This window comes from Athene cunicularia, assembly GCF_003259725.1.
Source record: "Athene cunicularia isolate RWA chromosome 14 unlocalized genomic scaffold, athCun1 chr14_part2, whole genome shotgun sequence".
In the NCBI taxonomy this organism is placed as follows: Eukaryota; Metazoa; Chordata; class Aves; order Strigiformes; family Strigidae; genus Athene; species Athene cunicularia.
In genome coordinates this window covers 935380-941059 of record NW_020799119.1, presented here as the reverse complement: position 1 = coordinate 941059, position 5680 = coordinate 935380, and the positions used below count along the sequence as shown (strand labels likewise).

The following is a 5680-nucleotide window of genomic DNA, read 5'->3' as shown; positions in this document are numbered from 1 at the left end:
GGCTCTGCCTGGAGAGCGAGGCCGGAGTTGGTGGCAGCGCGGCTCTTCCCGCCGCGGCAAGCGGCTCATCGGCTCAGCTGCAAGTCCTCTCCTCTCAGGCACCGAGGCCAGCGCGGGTTGCTCCAAGGTTTAACGCTTTATTAGAAAATGAGAGGTTAGAGCATGTTCCAGAGGAGAAGGAAATTTATTGTTGCCCTGGCCCTGCAGCAAAGCAAAACTCAAATAACCCAGGTGCGGGGAGGACTATAAATCCCCCACTGGCAATCACACTGCTAAAGGATGGTGACAGCCACAGCAAAGTTTGGCCAGTTAATATTTCTCATATCTGAGTGAGAAAAATAGCAATATTTAAAATTATATCTGTCCTGAATTATGCAAGTTAAAAAAAAGGAAGCTTAGCGCTCGGATGCAGGAGGTGCAGGTTTGCAGAGGGCTCCCTGGGAGCAGCAGAGGGGCCTGGGGGTCTCCCTGTTGCCCCCTCCATCGCAGGACGCCTTGGCTGCCTCGGGGCAGCCCTGGGCGGGTGAGGGCTTCCTGCCCCGCCAGCCCTGGCGAGATGCCCTGCCTCGCGCAGGGGGAGCTGCCTCGGCCCAGCCTGTCTTGTGAATGGGAGGAGAGAGCAGCGGGGAGGGCGCGTGTGCAGACACCGGGCAGGTGGTTGGAGCACTCGAGGGCTGCGAGAAGGGGGCGTCACACCAGTGTGACGGGGGCTGCAGCCTGCTCCCTGCCCGGCTCGCTGCCGTGGGGTCAGGAGGCACACGTTTCCTTCCAGCCCTGGCAGATACCTCTGCAGCGGGATGAAGAGGGTCGTCATCACCTCTAACTCTATTTTCCATTTAAAGACTTAATTGTGAGAGACTTTTTAATTCTTATTTCCAGGTGGTCATTGCTCTGAGGCTGTACCTGTCCACAGATTAAAGGTCCTTGGCTGATGGTCCTGGGAACAGCAAGGAACACGTAGCAAAGGTAGCGTTTCAGCTCGACAGACCCTATAAATTTCCAGCATATGTTTTTGTTTTATGCTCTAAGTGAAGGGAGGACAAATCTTTAGTTCTCCCTTGCGGCCGACCCTGAGCTGCTCTTGCATGGGCGGGGTCTGTCTAGGACACCCCTGATGGGGTGAAGGTTGTTGGAGATCCTGGGTGGTTTTGGTCTGACAGGTTTGCCTTTAAAAAACGATTTTCCACGGGCAGGAAATGCAAGCTGCAAGGGCATGCCAGGAGGGGATGTTTGGATCTTTCTGGTCTGACATCTGAAATAACTCGCCGTTAGCCTTAGCAACGAACGCTCTGGCGCGGGTGTCGGTGTGGGCTCCCCCCGCACGGCCACCCGCCCCCCTCGCAGCCGCGCGATTCATGAGCTTTCACATCTCTGTCATTAGCCCGTTAATCCAACACCTTGCTCTGGCCTCGCACCACAGTGAGGATTTATGGTTCTTACAGACCGATTTTGTTATCCTGGGGGGAAAATCAGCATCTTGTTATGGATAAAATGACAATAAATGAAACGGCCATTAATTTACGATCCTGCCACACAGTGGCACTCAAACAGATTCCCATTAGTGGCTTGTTATTGTCACCTCCCATGCAGGCGAGCAGCGGGTGGTGGGAAGAGCCGCACACACCCGGGGAGGTGGTGGCTGCCGGGTGTGTGTGACCCCGGCCTGGGTGGGGGAGCAGCAGGAGCCGTCGGGGTCGGGGCACCCACCGCCTTTCTGGAGGAAGAGGTGTCTCAGCAGCAGGCGCTGATGCTCCCCTCCCCGCGGGATTTTTAATTCAGAGCCTTCTTTTGCAAAGCCAAAGAACAAGGCGAGGCTGTGCTGGCCGCGCCGTCCGGGAGCAGGCGCTGGGGCACGTTGGTGCCGGGTGTGCGGGGCGGCGGGGAGCCGGGTCCGGCTCCGCGCTCCTCCTGCCCCTGCCCCTCCCTGGGCAGCGGTTGGATTTTGGATGCCAGTTAATCCCACTCGTGGCAAATGACTTTGTGGACTGTTGTGGGCTCCCTGCCTGGCTGGAGGCCGCAGCAGTGGGGTCCGCGGGGTCACGGGCCGCGGCGGGCACAGGGCCGGGGAGCTGCGCCGGCCGGGGATGGAGGCTGCTGTGCAGAAAAGGGAGGAAAAGCTGCCAGCAGGGAGAGCGTCCAGGGGAGTGGTATAAAAATCTGGTTTTTCTCTTTGCTTGCAGCTCAAAAAGCCCAGGAACATTGGCTTGACATTAAACAACTTTTCAAAAACTTCAGCAAAGCAAAAAGCACTGTAAAACATGAAACAAAGGCTAACCTTTCTATGTGCTTGTACTTAATTCACTCCAAAACGATGAACCTGATTTCCTTACCGAATTTGTGCTTTTTAAGAGCATTAAATGGCATCAGATGGAAAAGCCCAGAACGTTTGCCTGAAACACAGTCCTTTTAAAAGCCAAATAAACTGGCAAAACCAAACTCAGTCTGTGAGAAGTTTTGATGGCAGCCTCTGAACAGCTGCAGCTCCCGCCCCGGTGCCAAGGGAGGGAGAGCACAGCCGGGAGGTGCCTCGCCAGGGCTGGGGACCCCCGGGCAGGGGCAGGAGCAGCTGGATCCAGGGCTTCTGCACCGGGTAAATTATGTTTAATGTGCATTTTGCTAAACACATTTTTTGCATGACAAGTAAACATGCTAGGAATTGGTCTTCATAAACACATTTTTACAGTAATATAACAGTGTAAGTAAATGCTCCCACACATCTCCCAGTGTCACTTTTATTTACATTTTAAGTGACCTGTTATTACTGACCCCTCTGCCATAAACGCCTAATTGAGAGGAGGCCACTGAGCAGGCAGGGCTGATGTGAAAGTGCATTATGCTAAATAATTCATAACGAGCACGGTGGTTGTTGCAGTGATATATGTAAATAGGGGATCCTTATTTTTTAACTTACAGTCTATGTTGGTTTATGAATTTTAAAAGGAGAAAGTCTCCATTCTCTAGTACAGAGCTGAAGAGAGTTTCTTTTTCCCTGAAGTCCCACCCCCAGTAGCCATCTTCACAGAGCTGGGGGACAGGAGAAATGTGCTCATGGACCTCTTTCTGCCTTAGCACATTTTAAATCTGTTTATCGCCGTGTTCTGCCTGTGGCTTGGTGACAGTCCCTGCGGGTGCCACCTGCAGGTCCAGAGGGCGGACCCCGGCATCCAGGGGTGGGAGCGCAGCGTCTGCGTGTGCCGAGACCTCAGCCCTGACAACCCGAGTCCGAGTTTCCCTGGGCTGGGTGAAGGTGCCTCTCGTGCGGGGGGCTCGTCTGTGCGCCGGCGTGCAGCCGGGCAAAGGCCCTGCGAGGGTCCCGGGCTCTTGCCCCACAGCCCCGGGGTTGAAGCGCTTTGCACTTGTCGGGCAGAGCAGAGCACCCCGGCCCCCGGGGAGCACACGTGGGCTTGTGCCGTGCTGAGGCTCATGCGTGTGTTACAGATCACATGAGAAAAGTATTTCCCCTTTCATCCACCTCTTAATTCAATATCATGTTTTCTCTTCCTCTGTTATGAGAGTGGGATGAGAGGTGCTCTCAGACTGTCTCTTCAAGACCATTTATTATTTATTCATTCTGTTTCTACCTTGTTTTTCTGTCTCTCCTTATTTGAGAATTTTTCCAGTCCTTGATATTATTCTTGTCCCTCTCTAGTTCTCATCTATTCCTACAATACCCTCTAGAGATAGGGTAATCACTCCAAGAAAATTGACTTACATTCAATGGCAAAAAGCTTCATTAAAACCCAGTTAAGGTTCCCGAAGGTACCTTCTGTACCTCAGACATATTCAGCAGAACTCATACTTCCAACAGCACGAACCCAGGCGCTTCGGTGCCGCCCCGGCCTGGCGGTGCCAGGGGTGGGGGCTCCTCTGCCCCGGCCCGGGGGTGCAGGCGAAGGGCCGCGCTCTGCTGGGCACCACCCCGCGCCGCCCGCGGGGCTCTTCGGGCTGCCCCGGGCCTCAGGGGGCTGCCTGCAAGCCTGGCAGCTCCATCTGACCCTCGGGACCCTCTGCCTGACCCCCAGGCCATCGCGAGGGGCTTTTAGCGATCTTTTCCTGCCAGGGAGGCTTTGCTGGCTCGGCTCCAGCGGTGCTGGGAGGCGCCTTGCAGTCCTCGGCGGGGGGCTCACCCTGCCCTGTGTGTGCTCGCGCCGTGGTGGGCGCAGGGGTGTCCCCGGGCCGTGCTGCCCTGGGTCCTGACCCCCCCAGGGCAGGTTCTTCAGTGCTCTGCAGGGGTGCGGGGACAGTTGGGCCTCCCCCGCCACTCGTGGCTTTGCACTGGTGGTGCCCACGTGTGCCCGGTCCCTGAGGCTGCTGCGGCTGCCCTCGAGGTGCTGCTCCGCTCCTGCTCGTCTAGATTGGTGTTGTGGGGCGTTTTGTAAATCACTGCTCGCACTCCCTGCCCTTTCCAGCTCATTAACATGTTTGTTAACAAACAGGACCAACTGCAGAGCCTTGACACCGCTGCTGCTAACACGTAGTGACAGAGGAACGCATGCTGCCTTCTGCTGCAGCCCCTCTGTAGCCTTCCCCGGGAAACCTTGAGCGGGCAGGGCGGGCAGGGCTGCCTTCTGGTTGCCTCACCAGCACCAGTTAACCGGGCTGGTGGCATCAGCAGTGAGCGTTGCCCCGGGCTGGGGTCGGGGAGCTCCCGTGTGCCCCCACACACCCGTCAGTGAAATGGAGCTGCTGCATGGGGAAAGGCAGAGGGGGTGGGAAAGGGCATTTCCCCTTGCTTCAGCTGTTCTAAACGCTGCCCGACAGTTTTCCTGGGGTTCAGGTAACACCAAATCGGGTCTCGGTGCAGTGCTCCCTGCAGGCGCAGCAAGGGGGTTGTGATGATGGCCAGGACGTGCCCGGTCTGGATGCAGCAGAATTCTTACAAGTGCCATGAACTGTGTGGCCCCAGTGTCCGGCCTGGCCTCACTGGTCTCCGCTTGGCTTTCTGAGGGCGGGCGGGAGCGGGAGCAGCCAGGCCGCAGCCGCGGGGGCTCTCAGGAGCCGGGGGCTCTCCGAGCAGGTGCTGTCTGCGTGGGGGCTGCCGGGCTGTTCCCGGCGCGGGGCGAGGGGGTCCCGCTCGCGGGGGGCTCAGCGGGCGCAGGGTCCTGTGAGCACTTCTGGCTGCTCGGTGTGAAGCTGGTAGCCCTTCAAATGCTGCGGGCTCCGCCAGCCGCTACACTTCCCAGGGAAAGAATAAATCATGCTTGTGTAGTATTGCCCAAGAAGGGTTAGGCTGGAAAACTTGCCTTAAAATAACTTAGAAAGTCAGTCTCTTTCCTCTTGCATCAGAGGAGTAATTACCACTTTGTAAAGCTTTTAATTTTTTTAACATTGCATATAAATACTGCTGCTCCAGAGTTCAGAGGCAGGGATTTTAAATCTAATCCACATTTAACAAGGCTATTAAAGAAAATGTTTAAGCTGCCAGAATTTAACTGATTACAATATTTAATAAATCTTACCCCAAAAAAGATGTCTTTAAAAAAAGAAAAAAAAAGCAGTGAGGAGCCAAGATCACATGGCTTTTATATATGCACTACTGAGAATGCTTTAATGGGAAATGGAAACCCAAAAGATGCAATAATCCTGCCAAAAAGGCCCCAATGTATTATAAAAATGTTTAAAGCTCCATTTGAGTTTTTCTAATTAACTTGATAATGACACCAGCATCCTCTCTCTATCA

The 5680-nt window shown here is 55.1% G+C and overlaps 1 long non-coding RNA gene across 1 annotated transcript in view; it reads left to right on the top strand.

Moving 5' to 3' along the window:
• The window catches only part of LOC113485929, an 84524-nt gene extending 82664 nt beyond the window's left edge, over positions 1-1860 (top strand). The window contains exon 5 of the long non-coding RNA XR_003399497.1: positions 880-1860. This is a non-coding gene — a long non-coding RNA (uncharacterized LOC113485929). The remainder of the gene's footprint in view (positions 1-879) is intronic.
• Positions 1861-5680: the final 3820 nt, after the last annotated feature.